Source organism: Mus musculus, chromosome 15 (genome assembly GCF_000001635.26).
Source record: "Mus musculus strain C57BL/6J chromosome 15, GRCm38.p6 C57BL/6J".
Taxonomy (NCBI): Eukaryota; Metazoa; Chordata; class Mammalia; order Rodentia; family Muridae; genus Mus; species Mus musculus.
The window spans coordinates 75,274,996-75,292,176 of NC_000081.6; the positions used below are offsets into that span (position 1 = coordinate 75,274,996).

The 17,181-nt window shown below is 43.8% G+C and overlaps 1 pseudogene; it reads right to left on the reverse strand.

The window, feature by feature from the left end:
• Window positions 1-3,649: 3,649 nt before the first annotated feature.
• Window positions 3,650-12,244, reverse strand: Gm52218 (annotated as a pseudogene).
• Window positions 12,245-17,181: the final 4,937 nt, after the last annotated feature.

Below are 17,181 nucleotides of genomic sequence, written 5' to 3' on the forward strand. Positions count from 1 at the left end.
CCTTGGAGAATGGAGCTGACTGGGTGGTGCTCCTTCCCCTGGCCCAGTTCTGAGCCCAGAACACACGCTAGGATTTTAACCTGACACATTTTGAGATACTGTATGGAACTCCCACTCCCTTGACCCCAGCTCTTGACACGCCCCTCCCCATGAGTGACTTTTCAGATTCACAAGTATCTTATGGGTCACTTGTAAGCTTTCCAGATAAACCACCAGGAACTGTGGCCTAAACTTAGTGCCCTGTATAATGTAGGTATCCCAGAGTTTTCACAAAAGTACCAAGTTGGAGATTGGGTATATTAAGGGGCATCATGCTGAAAATTTGGAAGCAAAATGGAAAGGGTCATTCCTGGTGTTTTTGACCACCCTGAACTCCATTAAAGTGGAGGGAGTAACTGCCTGGGTTGACGTAACTTACATCAGACCAGCACAGCACCTGATACCAACTGGATAGCAGTCAGGCACTCAAGCAAAGACCTCAAGCTCAAGATCACCCATCTTTCTGCAAGGCCAGAGAAATCATGAGATGGCTATGGTGTATCTTCCTTCCAGTGCTGTGGCTCCGTACCCCCATAATCCTACCAAAGTGACTTGGCAAGTGTTCTCAGCCACTGGGGATGTAGCTTGTTTGTCTACAGAGGAACACCTGCCTTATATCTGATGTCAGGACCTTGTCTTTGATCTCAGTAAGTTAGCAGCAGGCCTTGACTCATGGGATATCCCCACCTTAGAGACACAGGGGGAGGGATTACCTGAATGTGGGGGATAAAGGACTTACAATTCTAAACTGTATCCCAGAAGCAGCCTTGGAGGGTGGGGCTTAGGGTGTAGACACTGGAAGTGGAGGAGTGTCTTGAAGGAAACAACCATATTTGTGTGCCCTAGAGATGAGAGAAGCCAGCAACAGACACATCGATATGTGGGGGTGGAGGGGAAACTACTTTTTCTGGGTGCTTCCTAGGGTGTGAAACATCAGGAAGCATGTATTGGAGACTACTCCAGGGTAGTTAAGGGTTCCCTGTCCAAGGTGAGAGAAGGGCTAGCCAAATGGAAGAGATAAAGAAAATAGATTCAAGACTGGTTTGAGTCTTGGTTTAACTCCTCTCCTTGGCTAACCACCCTCATATTCATCCTGTGAGTTCTCCTAATTGTTCTTCTGCTATTGTTGAATGTTGAACCCTGTAAAATGAACAATCTTATAGCCTTCATAAAAGAGGGAATAGGAGCATTGCAGCTGATGGTTCTGCACCAACAATATGAGACCTTGAGGACAGAACCTGAAGACTACGAGTTATTCAACAGAGTCCCCTGAGCATAGCTCAAGGATTGGAGCTTGTACAAGAAACAGGGAGGAATGAGGGACCCTAAGGGCTTTTCTAGTCCAACAACCTCCATGAAGCTTCCCCCTCCCACCTGGGGTTAAGGCTAGGCCAAGTTCCATTCTCCACCCAGAGGAACATCCCTGAGTAAAAAACATTCTCAGAAAACAACAACAACAAAAACAAAAACAAAAACAAAAACAAAAACAAAACAAAGAATGTACTGACTAATAGTTACCTGGCCCTCTGAAAAGTCCCAGGTAGAGTTCAAATGCATGCCATGATCTGCTGCTGGTTACTAGGGAACAGATTTTAAAGTCAATATGCTTAGTCAATAAGATTGAACTATAACCTTGCTAATGTAACCTGTGCCCCTAAAAAGTATAAAAACTGCTTGTAGTAGCCATTTGGGTTGCCTTCTAGACACTGGCCTTGAGGGAGTAATTGAAGGTCAACCTTGACTGGAAGTAAACCTTGTGCTTTTGCATTGATATGTGCCTTGGTGTCTCACTTGGGGGCATCTTGAAGTAAGTACCACTGATGGAAGGTTGGAGTCTTAAAATGTCTTTTTTTTTTTCAGGAGAATTTGGTGCCAAGGAGCTACCCAGCCCAAGCTATCACAGCAATATGATACATTAGGAGCAGAATCCAAGGAGGATATCCCAGGCCTGATACCCAGAGACTCCCAGAGCCCTAACAGTCCACCCTAGGTCACTAAGCAGTGCATACGGTACTACTGTCTGGCCATTGTGGGGAGTGAGTGGGGATAAAACTCACTGTGAAAGTCATAACTGCAGAGAAGTTCTTATTTAGTTGGGGACCCTGGGAACAGAGATGCTAGACTACTGACAGGCTATGGGACATATCAATCATTGATAGGAGGAAACTGCGGAATGCTGGGTGGAGGCTGTAATGCATCCCCCATCACAGCCACCTCATCTGAGAGTGTGGTGCAGGAAACTGGACAGAGGGTTAAGTAGGCAGGCAGGGGTGTATGGACCAGAGTGGGCAGATGTAAGAATCTGGAAATGAGATACCACACTTGTTGTAGGGATTGAATCAGAAATGTCCCTTCTGGGATCAGGTTTTAAACCTTATTCACCAGCTGGTAGGAATATTTAGGGAGGCTGTAGATCTTTTAGGAAGTTGGGGGTGGGGCTTGAAGATTCCTCCTGAACGCTGGTCCAAACTCCCCTTGAAGCATTCTAATCCACCCTGACATCAACAGTGTCACCATACACTCCCACTGAAGGGAGCTGGGCTCCACTGTGCCTTTCCCACCATGACAGGCTGAAACATTGTGCCAAATATATCTTATATAAGTTATTGTTGTCCAGTCATGTGGTCACAGCAAGGATACAGTAATACATCTGGCCCATATCAAGGGTCTCCCAGCAACCTCCTTGTTCTCTTGGACAGCCCCTTTATGCCCAGTAGAGCCCACTCAGCCTGGCTAGCCTTAAACTGGCAATCAGTCTCCTAGTCCCTCTCTGTGCTCCTTACCTTTGCCCTTACTCAGGGACTCTTCCAAGGCCAAGTAACCAGTCATGTCCACCAGGCCTTGCTTCCTGCAGTGAAGCTTCAACCATTGTGATTTTACACCATCTTGGCATTCTCTCCTGTCCTTGTGGCACTTCAGACTCTGTCCCCTCCCCTTCCGCATACAGTGGCCAGTGAGCCCTCCTAGAGCTCCAGATCTGAGTTAGGATTGCATGCTCACCCTATGCTGGACCTCAGGCTTCAGGGACAGCTCTATATTGAATATAACTGTCTGTTGCCTGACTGGATGGTTCCATGCAGGCCTTGGTTGCTCTAGCCATAGAAGGCTGTACTGAAAGTTGGAAGAGGGATGGGTCCCTGAGGCATAGGGCAATCAAATGAGGAGAAGACAGTCTGTGGGGAAGCAAGAGTTTACTGTCATTGAGGAGTGAGATGCTGCAGTCCCAGTGCATGAGCAGGGGACACAATTGGAGCAGTGTCAGAGTGTGGTTGCGTCTCTGGCTTCATCAGGTTCATCTGCCACTCGCAGTGCTTGACAGTGTGCCAAGGGTCAAGGGCTTTCTTGAAGAAGCCTGTGGTCTGCATTGGAAATACTCCTTGTCTGTCTCCATGAAGAGCAGCAGGGTTTTATTCCTACTTCCTGAGCCAGGATGTCAGGGAGGAGCAGGCTGCTGAGTCCTAAGCAAAGGGTATGGTGACCTCCCTTCTGCCCCAGGGACAGAGTATTGCCTTGCAAGTCCTATAATGGATGAAGGTGGGATTTGAGGTAGAAGACAGGAGGTGCTAAAAGAATGTGTATGTTGGGGCAGAGTGTCACAGGACAATTGTCCTCACAACAGGGTGCAGAAGAGGCACAGACCCATTGACAGGAGGAGCCTCCCTGGTAAGGCCCAGAACCCCTCCCAACCCTGAGGTGCTCTATTGCAGCAATTCCCTGAATGGTATCTTCTGGTGATACTGGCCTGAATATTGCTCACTGACCACTCAAAGAAATCACTGGAGTTGTGACAAGTGATGGCACAGTGCTTGCAGATCTAAGTTCTGCTCTTTGTACCTGCAGGAAAAAAGAGACAGAATGTGGTCCAAGAACCCTGAGGCTAGAGGGGCAAAGCATCCAGTGTGGATGGCTGGGCATGGCCCTGCTGGGCCACCTTCTGCAGCCCTTTCAGAGGAAAGAACCACAGAGGTTCAGGAGCTCTGCTATTCAGAGTCACCATCAACCTGGGACATGGCAAAAAGCTGAGAGTTTTCTGTAGCACCCCCAGCTGACCCAGGATGGTCAAGGGCAAAAGTAGAAGAGGCCTGGTTGTCAAAAAGTATGATGTTTGGTGGCAGAGAACTTAGGCTTGCTAAGTATGTTCTAACAGAGCCCATGGCCTCTTTGGCAGCCCAGAACAATCCTCCCCTTATGGGTGCATTGGATTTTCACAGAATAGTCTTCTGCTCATGAGTGCATCACATCCTTCCAGAAAATTTAGCAACCAAAGGAGTCCTGAGGACCCACTCCCTGCATGTAGCTACCAGCTGTTACCTTCCAGCTTAAGATAAACTGAACAAAAAGATGGGGGGTGAGGCACAAAGGCAAAAGGTTGAAAGAAGACTTAAGAGAAAAGTTACACAAAGTCCCTCAGCTTCAAAATCTTCAACTACAACAAATCTCCTTACTTTGATAAGAAAAATAGACCCTAGGGGCAGGACTGCCCCTGATGAGAACAGGGGCCTCAACCTGGGGAACCTGCTATTCTCTTTGGAAAATTCCACTTGGGAAATGTTGACTCCAACCTGACATAAGGACACAGGAGGAAACACTTCAATAAGAAGGAGCCAGAGGCAGGACTCAGTGCTGTGGGTACTACTACAAAGGACAGTCTATCAGGCCTCCCTGCCTGAGGCTCACACTGTACCTCTTCTTCTGGGGCTTGTCCTAGGCCAGCAAGGCATTATTCTCAGAAACAGTCTTGAGTAAATAGGAGATGCCTAACGTTTAAGAATTACTCTGCAACAAGTGTCAGGACATTTACTTCAGAGAGGAGGTAGCCCTGAGGTGTCCTCAGGGCCCCAGGGAACTAGAGCCAGGACAAAGCAACTACTACCACCATGGGTGTGCTCACAACAGGTCTGGCCTTTTTCATATTTTCTCCTTTACACAGAGATGAGACAAGTAATATTGGCTTTTCCCCCATTATCCTAAGGCAGACCTTAACTAAGGTCCCATTGCCTCTGCAACCCCACATGATGCACCATGTGAGTGGGCGACCTTGTAAAACCCGTCCCTGACTGTTGTGTCCGGCCAGTGGCTCTCATGTCTGGGTTTTAGTCTGGGAAGGCATCTTGGAAACCTGGAAGAGAAGAGGGAGCTAGGCGGGCGAGAGAAAGATGTAGCTAAGACAAAATTCTGATCAAAGTTCAATTTTACTAATTTGACACTCAGTTATGAAGGAGGGGAAGGGTCCTGATTCCCGCTAAATCATCTTGGAGTAAGGTTGCAGGTGAACATGTGATGGCTCTGGAACAGCTAGAAGGCAGGCAGTGGGAGTGGCAGGACGATAGGGCTGCAAGCTCCACCCTGATGCTCTCTAATACTGAAACCTGAGCAAACAGGTTTCAGGCTGGGGAGGCTACATCTCCTCTCTGTTGTTAATATAAAAAAGAAAAGGCTGGGCTGAGGCATAAAATTTATTTATGCTCTATAGTTCTGCCTGAATTTTAGGGCCTAATGAAGAAACCTGTCTCAGTGGGATTTCTTAACTTTTCTTATGGTAAACCATATCTGGATCACACTGTCCTTTCTGTCCTAGTAAACAACTAGCAGACTAGCCCTAAGCTGTAGGCTCTGACTTTATATAATGCTAATTAGTACTGAATAGGTAACTTCCTAGTTGAATTTTAAGTAGTCAGCTACAGGACGTTGGAACCCTGGTGAAGGCTGACTGTACAAATTTGAAAGGCACTATATTATGAATAACACTGAAGGAGAGTACGTGGATATTCCTCTGCATTCTCGGATGATGAAAGATCCTGGCAGAATGTAAAAGGACACAGAAGCCCTGAAATTGGCAAGATAGACATCAGTGTTAGCAGAACTAGCTTCACTGATTTAGAAAAATAGAGGTGCACAATGCTCTGGCCACTCCTTGAACCTGTGTGTCTGCCAATGTTCTGACCAGGTGTGTGCCCATTGCTACACCTTCATTAGACTCTTTCCTTGTACCCCTCCCATACCCATTTCTTGAGAATAGACATTGTTTAGATCTGGAAATTCCCTACTCTCCCCCTTCTCCTTTCCCCCCTGAGGGCCTATAAAAACTGGGACCTCTTTCCCCTCGAGGTCGACTCCTCTACCACTGTGTGGGATATGAATCGTCCCCAGAGCTCTGGCTTTCCCTGAATAAAGCCTCATGTGGTTTGCAACAAGCTCGGTCTGTCGTGAGTTCTTGGGTGTCCGCTATTGTCCTGAGGCCTGAGCGAGGGGCTCCTCTCGGAGTCTTCCAATGACAGGCGGGGAACAGGGAGGAGGGGGTTACAACCAGCTCCATAGTACAAGGCCAATTGGCTTTTTAGGGTGGGAGGCTGTGAAGGGCTTGCCCTTCTAACAGTATGGTCTCCAACCTCTCCCCCCCCCCCAATAATTAAGTTTAATAAGGCCACACTTAACTGAGGTGATCAAATGATTTTTCATCCACAGATGAGTGGGCTTTAACCTTGGCTTGGGGGAAAATTGACCCGATTCCTCCCGTGGGTGCTGTCACTACCCACACTTGTGGCTCTTGGTATCTTTTGGGGAGGGGAGGCAGAGCCTTAGAAAGATATTTTTGGTTGTAACTGGAACTAGATACCAACCTCCATCCAAACCGGGTGTATCTCACAGGGAAGCCAGAAATGGTCAAGCTGGACCTTCCCCTGCAGTAAATTTCTACACCCAAGCAGTACCCGTACTGTATTCATATGATCACAAATCAGTACTGAGTACTGTGCAGTTCTGAGTACTGAGTTCTGAGTACTGTGCAGCTCCTAAAGAATTGTCAACCTCAGATTTAGCAAGGCCTTGACAAGAATTATGTCATTAGTAACACCACAATTTGTGGCTAAATTAGGAGCTGGAGGTCATCCTCCTCATCTCTGTTATTCCCACAGCCTGAGAAACTAAGGGGACCTTGCAGTAACAGCAAGGGTGGAAAACCAGAGACCAGGTAAGGGACTAAGCCCGTCTATCAGAATAAAAACCAATCTCTTCTAATATTTGAAATATCTGCCTTTCTAGCCCTCATAGTAAACCTAAATCTCAAATCAGACCTAAATCTAGGAAACATGCTGGAATGTCCTTTGAGTGAAAATAGCAGTCGCCATCTGTATGCTCTTGGGGGCGGGGATGCATGCCCGCTGCAGTCTGGCTGGAGGATGTTGATTGACCTGCTTGAAAAACCGAGATCTAGACAATGAGAAAATAGCAATGCAAAGCTTCTTTTGGGGAAGTTCAGGTACTTTATTCAGTTGCAAATTAGCAAGGCATAAGCTCAGTCTCTGGGCTGGTTTTAGAATAGTAAAAAGGCCAGAGACTCTCTGGAAGTGGGGGATGTACTCTGAATTAACATTGCTAGGTAATTAAGAATATAGGAATCTCTAATATTGGACTGAATATTAGACCAGTCTAAGATTGAGTTAGAGTAACTGGTCATACTGAAGAAAAGAGAAAAATCATGACTCTATTAAATGACTAATCTCACTAAGTCAGAATACACAGTCTCTGATGTACTATTGCCATAAAGTTAAAAGGCTTGAAGCTAGTCTAAACTGGAAAAATGGTAAGCAAGGATGGATCTAAAACATGAATCTAATTTAGTTTCTTAGTCATTTTAATCAGGGCACTGAATCAACTTACCTGCCAGCTCGTCACATGAATTGACCATCATGTTTTTGCAGCGTTCTGTGGAGAGAACCTGTTTTTCCCTTCCCTAATAAGGCAGCTGTTTAGGATCAATCTATAAGCCAATAAGTAGATCCTTTTAAGATACTATAAAGCATTTATTAAATTCTTTGACATTTAAATTTCAAAATTTGAAAATAAAGGAATGATTTAAATAGTGTGCATGGGAATGCACTAAATACTATGTACGAGGATACAATTTTCCCCTTCTTTGTCTTTTAAGAAGCTAAAGTTTTAAAGTTTCACAATATCTAATCCTTCGAATTAATAACTTGTTGACAAAACATTTTAAATACTTGGCTGTAAAGGGGCAGTGACTAATTGCACTTTTAATCATTTTTCTTAAGGAGCGGTTGTAACTAGAAGGCTTGAAAAGTTATTAAGAGTCACATGTGCATAATTTATTTATTTATTTACTAGAAATAAGAGCATTTATTTGTAGCAAATTATTAAGTAAAAGTCCTCAAGAATTAACACCATTATGTGGAGACAAGTAGTAACTGAGGACACTAAAAGGAAAGAATTATACATGCACAATTTTTAAGATTACTAAAATATTATCTTAAACCATAACTGTTATGAATATATAAAGAACGAGGTTATATATCCAATCCATTTTATATGGATGACCTATAGAATGTCTGAGATATAAATTTATCCTGGCATTGTTTTAAAATGTCCAGGCAATTAGAAATGACTTTACAATGTTTTTTCTGGCCAAGGAATTGTTTTGGGCACAGCTAATATTTAATTACCAATGAATATAATTAATAACAATTATAAAAGCTTTCTTTATTTTTTGTAAAACCTTTTGTAGTAAACCAAAACCCTAAGTAATAAAAAGATATTGTCTCTGAATCTTTTGGGTGAGAGCAAGGATTTAAAGTAAACTTCCCTTGAGAAGCATTAGTTAATAAAATACTTTCCACTTAGGAAACAATATACACTAAAAGATTCAAACTCTTAGCTTCTTGTATAGAAGCAGAAACAATAAAAATTTTTCTTACATAATGTAAAGCTATATTAGCCATACCTAGAGGCAAATTTTCCAGTGATTACCAGTTCACTAGAAGCAAACCCTTTATCATGCAAGGGAAAAAAAAAACCGAACCTTTAAACCTATAATAACTTTACATGAAGTAGGCAAGCCAGATTGTAATGCCTTTATAAATTCTACAGTCTGATTGACCCTTCTATAAACTTTGAATTAGAACTTTATTTAGAACAACATCTGGATAGATCTGCAACACTGTTCGTTTAGCTAAAACAAAATTTCCCTGTAGGCAGGGAGAGGCAAGTTTCAAGAGCTTCCTTAGGCATGGTTTGTAAGACAAAAGAAAGTCACACAGCCCTGCTGAGGCTGCTCTGAGCTTTGTATGGCTGTATGGCCACAGAGAGCTGTATTAGTGTTCTCATAAGATGATTACTCTTGCTAGTGTATGCAATGGTGTCAGCGTTTGGAAGCTGATCATGGGATGGATCTCTCGATATGGCAATCACTAGATGGTCCATCCTTTCATCACACTTCCAAATTTTGTCTCTGTAACTCCTTCCATGGGTGTTTTGTTTCCTATTCTAAGAAGGGGCAAAGTGTCCACACTTTGGTCTTCGTTCTCTTGAGTTTAATGTGTTTAGCAAATTGTATTTTATATCTTGGGTATCCTAAGTTTCTGGGCTAATATCCACTTATCAGTGAGTACATATTGTGAGAGTTCCTTTGTGATTGGGTTACCTCACTCAGGATGATGCCCTCCAGGTCCATCCATTTGCCTAGGAATTTCATAAATTCATTCTTTTTAATAGCATACACTAGCAAGATTTTGCTGAAAGGACCCAGATATAGCTGTCTCTTGTGAGACTATGCCAGGGCCTAGCAAACACAGAAATGGATGATCACAGTCAGCTATTGGATGGATCACACGGCCCCCAATGGAGGAGCTAGAGAAATTACCCAAGGAGCTAAAGGGAACTGCAACCCTATAGGTGGAACAACAATATGAACTAAGCAGTACCCCGGAGCTCTTGACTCTAGCTGCATATGTATCAAAAGATGGCCTAGTCGGCCATCACTGCAAAGAGAGGCCCATTGGACTTGCAAACTTTATATGCCCCAGTACAGGGGAACCCCAGGGCCAAAAAGGGGGAGTGAGTGGGTAGGGAAGTGGGGGGTGGGTATGGGGGACTTTTGGTATAGCATTGGAAATGTAAATGAGCTAAATACCTAATAAAAAATGGGAAAAAAAAGATGATTACCCTTGTAATTATCTTAACAATATATGGGTGAGTAGAAAAATCTTAAATTTGCAATCAAACTTCAAGCTGCAGTCAATGGAACACTGGCAGTTTTAACCATAATTTTCAAGTTTCTTTTGTAACATTAGCATAATATCTACAACCTTGGGAAAGCAAAACCCAAGTTTAAAACAACTTATCATCTTTAAAATCAATATTAGAAGCATTACTATCATGTTATGAAGTTTGGCTGCCAATTTATACCTATGAATGCATGACAGTGCAAATTTTAATGTTTTATTAAAGAGACATTGTTTTAAATCTTATCTTTAATTTTACTTTTTAGGATAGGAACCACATACTAGAAATATCTTTAGAGACCCAGCCTCTTGGCCTGCCTTATGCCATGTGTTGGGAAGACATTAAACTTAAGTTATCAATTTTAAGACTAACCATCTGTAGCAATGTAACAATTATTAATCTTAACTCATAACTTATGAGCTGATAGTGAAAACACGCAGAGCACATTACCAATAAAAAAAGAACCAAATGAAGCAGTTACATTTAGACCAATCAGAGAATATTAATTTTTCTAGCTACAATCATGGAATAAAAAGCACTTTATCATTTGCTAAACACACTAATCACAATTGTAGAGAACCCTTCAGGAAAAAACTATTTATCAGCTTTTTCCCCCTGAAACTAAGAGGCTGTAGACTCTCCCTTTTTTCCTAAAACAAACAGTTTTTCCAGCAGGGACCCTCCTGCCATGTGCCTGTTTCCTGGTTGAATGAAGCACATGGCAGCTCTTGGCTTTGCAAATAAAGTTAGTTTTTTTTTTTTGTTTTTTGTTTTTTTGCCATCTTTATTATCCAACATAAAACATAGAACATTCATTCATACAGACTAGACACGAACATACATGAATTGAACATGAGAACAGATTGGTGCACCAGACATTAGACAAGACACAAAAGGGGCAGAGTACTTCTGCTGTAAAGCCCAGAGAGAACAACGCATGGCACTCCTGAAATTTCTCTCTGCTTTTTGGGACATTTTCCTCCTGCATGATGCAGTTTTTTAACTGCGGCCATCTGCCTGATTATTAATTTCCTTTTAATAAACCCTTTCTTTTCTCACGCCTAAAAATGTAGCTTCTGGAAGCTACGGCTAACCGCCTGCTATGTTCCTAGCTCCTGATGTGCCTCACTGCTGAACCTAACTGAATTAGCACTCATGTTAAACACTGTTTCAGCTTAGCCCATACCAACCTTCTCTGGTATGAATTTCCTTTAATTATTTTCTTCTTCTATGGAGCTCCAAACCAGCAGTGTTTCTTCCAAATGTCCTCTGCCATTTCTCAGCCCCATGTGGGCACCAGATGTTGTGTCTGGCCAGCAGCTCACATGTCTGGGTTTTAGTCTGGGAAGGCATGTTGGAAACCTGGAAGAGAAGAGGGAGCTAGGCGGGTGAGAGAAAGATGTAGCTAAGACAAAATTCTGATCAAAGCTCAATTTTGCTAATTCGACATTCAGTTATGAAGGAGGGGAAGGGGCCCGATTCCTGCCAAATCATCTTGGAGTAAGGTTGCAGGTGAACACATGATGGCTCTGGAACAGCTAGAAGGCAGGCAGTGGGAGTGGCAGGACGATAGGGCGACAAGCTCCACCCTGATGCTCTCTAATACTGAAACCTGAGCAAACAGGTTTCAGGCTGGGGAGGCTACGCCTGACAGGCTGGCTCATTTGGGTATTCATTGTCACATCAGAGCTTTTTTTTTTCCTGGTGAGAGTTCTAGAAGCAGTGACATAGGAACAGATATGGCAATTGGGAGAGAAAAAGGAGCAACCAAAATTAAGACCACACCTTCCCATATTGTCCAGCACCTAGAGGACTTGTTTTGGTCTAAGGGTGTGGAACCAGGACTCAGAATTGTCAGTGGTCCTGGAGATGTCTAGCCTTGAGAACAGACTCACTCGTGTAAAGGAGAACCATGTTGCTCACGTAGACTTTTTTCCCTGGCTGGCACTCTATGGGCTGACACTGCTGGCCCAGCAAATCTTGAAGCACTGGAAGCAACTCAGGTTTCCTGATGTGGACAAGAACACAGGGTTGTGGGTGGCCAGCACAGGTCATAACTCCCACCCCACCCCTGCCCTATCCCCTTCTACCCTGTCTAGTCCTTACCTGGTACCACCTTGGCCATCACACCTCAGGGGAGCTCCACAGACTCCAGTGATGCCCAGAGTACCAGGAGAAGCCGGGTCATGTCTCTATGGAGCCTGAGTCCTACCTGGATCCTATATATCCCAGCACCTGCCCTGCCACAGCCATTTGCTCCCAGAGTGTGGTGCCTGAGGGAGGAGGTAGAGTACTTCCTAGAATCTGCATTCCCTCCTCAAGGGTTTCCATGGGTGTGGATGCACCTTGCAGGGGTTTGGGAATAGTGAAGGATGTGTGTGTGTGTGTGTGTGTGTGTGTGTGTGTGTGTGTGTGTCTGTCTGTCTGTCTGTCTGTCTGTCTGTGTGTGTCTGCGTATCTGTCTGTGTGTCTATGTGTGTGTCTGGCTGTGTGTCTGGGTGTGGGAGAGGAAGAGGAAGAAGAAGAGAAGAATGTGTGTGCTTTGTTAGTTTCTCCTTTGGAGATATCAGGACACCTTATGTGTCCTACACTTGTGACCCGCCAACTCTGCAGGCCTTACAGACCTTACCTAGATCCATGTTTCCTTAGGAAATACTGCCTTAATCTGGAGGTGCAACCTGGTTCCATGTATCACTCTTCCCAGGTCTGTCTTTCCAGACTGTCCCCTTGAAGACATTCCCCCTACTGGGACCAGGGAACACTTATCTTTCCAAGCCAGCCTGCTCATTCTTTATTCCCTGTCCCTTCCTTCTCTTTACTATTCCTCTCTTCTCTCTTTTTACCAGTTAATAAATGTGGGGATTTGAATGAGAATGGACTTAATAAGCTCATAGTTTTGAATTTTGGTCCCCAGTTGGTGGAACTGTTTGGAAAGGATTATGACATGTGGCTTTGGTGGAGGAGTTGTGTCTCTGAAAGTGGGCTTTCAAGTTTCAAAAATCCACACCATTCCCAAATGATTTTCTCTGCCTCATGCTGGTGGATCAAATACAAGCTCTCAGCTACTGCTCCAGTTCCACCCTTACCTGCCTGCTGCCATGCTCTGATCCATGATGGTCATAGACTCTAACCCTGTGAAACTGTAAGGCTCCAAATAAACTCTTCGGTAAGTAGCCATGGTCATGGTCTTACCACAGAAATACAAAAGTAACTAACACAGAATATATTTGTGGAACTGGAGGATGGCTTACCAGACAGTGATAAGTATTGCAGTAGGTGATAAGTCCTACACAAATGGACTCAATGTCGGTGCCATGAGTTCCTTGCCCCAGTGCTCTGTGTTCACAAGTGAAAGACACACATGCAACCTTATATTTTAATACTCCTTAAACATCTCAATGGTTCAGCCACTCTCAAACCTCCACATGGCTACCACATCTCCTCTGATACTCCTGAGATATTACTTACTAAAATCTATATTCTATCTTTGCTGCCCTAGAGGCAGTGGTGGGAAAGGAGCTGGGGCTACCCTCCCCTGGCTCTTACATCATTTCTCTTCTGCACCTTTCATGACCTTAATCCTTTCCCAGCATGGTGGTTCTAAATCCTCCTTCCTCTCTCTGTCTGCTAACCTGAGAATCCTAAAATCCTGCCTCTGTGTCTTTTCCAACCTTTGGCCTCCATAAACTTTATTTACCTATCCAAACCAACTCTGGACAGGGACCCTCAGTATCTTACATGTGGATTCTCATGCAATTTTGGGAACCCAATTTACATAATTTGTGCATTAGACCAAATTCACACCATATGAGGAACAGACTTTGGATCCCAATGCCTATGTAAGCAGGACATCGCACTGTAAATCCAACTCTGAGTGACAGGATACTCTCCACAGGCTTTTTCATACAAAGATGTGTAAATCTAGACATACATGCACACACACAAACACACACACTTGCTCACACTTGCAAATGCAAACACAAACTCCAAAACTTTACAATAGTTTGGAATCCATGTGAACCCCTAGATGGTGACCAACACTAATGGCAAGGGAGAGTTGGCTCTCCATTTGTAGCCTCCCCTCCCCCAGCCTTAAAGGTTCCACTGTTTACATCGGGATGGAGCTTGCTGCTCAATCGCTCTGCCACGCCCACTGCTGGAACCTGCCGCTTTGCTGTTCCAGAGCCATACATGTAGTCACCCTGCTACTGGACTCCAGGATTATTTGGTGGGAATCGGCCCCCCTTCCCCTCCTTCATAACTGCGTGTTGGAATAGTAAAATTGAGCTTTAATCAGAGTCCACTTTGACTTGGCTCCGTTCTTTCTTCTGTCCGTCTAGCTCCTCTCTTTCAGCTCGAGCTGCCATCTCAGTTGTACCGTTCCTCTCGAGCTGCTGGTCGGCCTGCAACACCCATTGTTCAGGCATGCTGCTGATTGGAACCCAGTACAATACAAAGGACTTGTCCAGGGGTGCACACACCTGTAGTGAGTGCTGCCATCTCTCAAACACACACTCAAGCCTCTTAGGGAACAGTAATTAGTTGAGTGTACAACATTCCCATATTCCCAGCTTATACAGCTGGCTGGAGGCTACAAGTCAGCTGAGGGTTCCTCTCCATTGGATTCAGGGAGCCTGGGGGTGGCCATGAGCTTGAGGATGTGAGTGTTTCACTGTCTTTACTTTTTGCCTCAGGATTCCAGATTTAAGAAATGACAAAGGCAATCAGCTCTTTCATTCCTATGAAACTTTACTGGGAAACCTGGGCTTTCTGGGGACCTGGGAATTCTTGGTTTTGGCTGTGTTTATTTTTGTTTTGTTATGACAACGTTTCTCTTTATAGATTTGGCTGTTCTGGAACATACTGTGTAGACCAGGCTGGCTTCAAACTCAGAGAACTGCCTGTCTCTGACTCCCAAGTGCTGAGATTAAGGGCTTGTGCCACTATCACCCTACCATCCAGGCATTCTTTTTTCCCCAACATGCCAGTCCTTGAACTTACATTGCAAGTACTTTAATCTCAGATTCTCCCTCAACCCATGACATTATTCTTGAAAAGCCCTTTTTGACCTGGAAAGGGGAAACTGTCTGCATTGATGAGCAGTAAGTATTCTTATATTTTTCCAATTTTTTATTAGGTATTTACTTCATTACATTTTAAATGCAGGCATTCTTAATAAGGCTCAGAAGGACAAGGTATCAGATGTATGAGATCCCAACAATGAACAGGAAAAGAAAGGTCACTGCACCTGATGTGTGTGTGTGTGTGTGTGTGTGTGTGTGTGTGTGTGTGTGTGTGTGTAGGTCACAGGTCAACCTTGAGCCTCATTCCTATGGTGCCTTTACCTTGATTTTTGAGAGGAGGTCTCTCATTGAACCCTAGCATTTGCAGATTCAGGTAGACTGGTGAGCCAGAAAGCTGCCATATGGGTACTGGGAATTGAATCCCAGTATTCTGGAAGAACAGTCCATGCTCTTAACTGCTGAGCCCCTGGTTCTCATAATTTTTAGGGTCAGCTCTCTGTTCTGTGTAAGCTGTCATTTGAACAAATGCAGTATCAGGAATCCAAATCACAATGTACAGGACTGCTTCATAGCCACCCATTCTCCTGTCCCTTCTGCCCTTTTCATCCCTCAAGCCTCATAACTGCATCCAGGACTACATGTAGCTGTGGCTCCCACTAGCTACCTGGGCTGCAGTGTTCAACTGGGTCTTCTCCCTTAGTCTGCCTGGTACCCATCACTCCCACATTCCACATCCACACTACCTTCACATCTCTATCAGATTCTATATTCACAAAGAAAACAAGTGATTTTCCTTTTCCCTGCAAAGTAGATCTCCAAAACACTCCTATCAGTGCTCAGCTAGACTCCACTTTGGCCAGGACTGCTTTATTATGCCTTAACCTCTAACCTCTACCCTCTACCCTCTACCCTATAAGCCCTAATTCTTTCTCAAATTGGCATTCAAGATGACCTTGAGGTTACATCCAATTTATCTTTTAATTCTACTTACACCTTGTGTGTGTGTGTCTCTGTGTGCCTGTGAATGTGCCTGTGCCTGTGTATGTGCATGTGCGTGCGTGCATGTGTGTGTGTGTGTGTGTGTGTGTGTGTGTGTAGACTTTAGAATAGGTATGGGAAAATAATAAGGATGAAGTATGAATAAAACTCTGATGAGCTTTAACCAGTAGCAGTGCTGGGCTAAGACTTGTAATACTTCTAGAATCTGACCCAGATCATTTTATTTTAGCCATAAAATTAATTAATTAACTAATTAATTAATCAAGTTAATTAATTAATTAAGCAGAGCACACATTTCTGGGGAAGTATTCAGATAGCAATCCACTCAGCCCCATGAATACTGCAAAGCTTAAGACATGTTTATATTGAAGATATTTACCTATAGCTTCATCCATAAGATGTATTCTTACTCACTAAGAAACAATATGCAAGATAAAGGTCTAGGAAGAATGATTGGACTGAGGTAAACTTAATGCCTGTGGGTGTCAGGGTCAGTTTGGTCCAAAGATAGTCACTTAGGCTTTTGTAACATACAAATGATATTTATTGGAAGGATAAAATTTATAACCTAGAAGCAATGGTCAAGGTTTTAAAGGAACCTCGTCTGGGATAAGTAAAACATAAATTCTTGAAGATGCAGGCCAAGACTGACTCCAGAATAGCAGGATGTCACCAGGTTGTGATCTACATGAAGTACATCCAGTCCTGGCATTCAAGGTAAGCTGTGTGTTTAAAGTTCCTATATTCTCCAGGGCTTATCCATGTACACAGACTCCTTTTGCCCCCTACTCAAGTGTTACTCAAGAAAGCTATGGCCAAGACACAGGTATGTGAATTCCTGTCCAACTGTTGGAACCAGACACAATTAATCATAGCCAGAGTATTTGGGCAGAATGAGGCTATTTTTAGCTAGCAGCCACATGGGTCACTAGTCCCTAAGGCCTGTGTTATGATCTGACTGTCTGAGATAAAACAAAAACAAATAATAGATATTAAAGATTTCTCCAGGTATTAAGACCTGAAGAGGGTGAGTACCTTCGGAATTCTAAATGTGCTTCTTTCTCAGAACCTAAGAAATGGATCCGTGGAAGAACCACATGTG